The following is an 805-nucleotide window of genomic DNA, read 5'->3' on the forward strand; positions in this document are numbered from 1 at the left end:
ACCTGTGTCAGCGCTCAGTCACTCACATAGTGCTTACTGACGTCCAGAGGGAGCCTCCTACTTTCCATAGTTTGAGCCTGCTGTCTTTTGTCCAAACATTGGAAAACACAGACAAGACCATGTTTCCATCCTCTCTGCACCTACCCATCAGGATGAGATCTCCTTCTCTCAGACCTCTCAACCCTTCCACAAAGGCTCCAGCTCCTGTTACTGGCCAGAATATGTCCATTTCTCTCTTTTAGTGACAAGGTCAGAACTGAAACTTCAAAATCTTCCATAAAACATTGCTGAAGCCCGGGGTTGAACCAGGGACCTTTAGATCTTCAGTCTAATGCTCTCCCAGCTGAGCTACTTCAGCCCTCTCTGGGCACATATCTTCCCACAAGCTGATGGCACACATGTCTCTTTCAGCCTTTTATCATTCATAATCACTTTGTGGACATTTGGCTCTTTTCCTATTATTAGATAGAACACTACAAGGGGGAAAATACCCCACTGAAATCAGTGATATCAAGTCTGCAGCAAGTGGATCTGATAGAAGTCTGCAGACATTAACTGCAGATAATTCTTTAAACATCGCCATTAACATAGACATGATTCCCAGAGACATCAGCCAAAGACTTAATATTAATAGGTTTTAATTTCCTATAGAAAAAAAAAAAAAAAAAAACGGAAGAACTGATATGTTAGCATGGGGTCTTGCTGAAAGTAGAAAGAAAACATTTTAGGTTTGGAGGAAATTAATTTTGCAAAAAGTTAAATTCTGAATTTATACTTCTTTTTCTATGCAGAATTTACACAAAAT

The 805-nt window shown here is 40.0% G+C and overlaps 1 non-coding gene across 1 annotated transcript; it reads right to left on the minus strand.

Moving 5' to 3' along the window:
- Positions 1-285: 285 nt before the first annotated feature.
- On the minus strand, positions 286-358 carry TRNAF-GAA (transfer RNA phenylalanine (anticodon GAA)). Its single transcript has one exon. It is a non-coding gene; the product is annotated as a tRNA-Phe (tRNA).
- Positions 359-805: the final 447 nt, after the last annotated feature.

This window comes from Lagopus muta, chromosome 3 (genome assembly GCF_023343835.1).
Source record: "Lagopus muta isolate bLagMut1 chromosome 3, bLagMut1 primary, whole genome shotgun sequence".
Lineage (NCBI taxonomy): Eukaryota > Metazoa > Chordata > Aves > Galliformes > Phasianidae > Lagopus > Lagopus muta.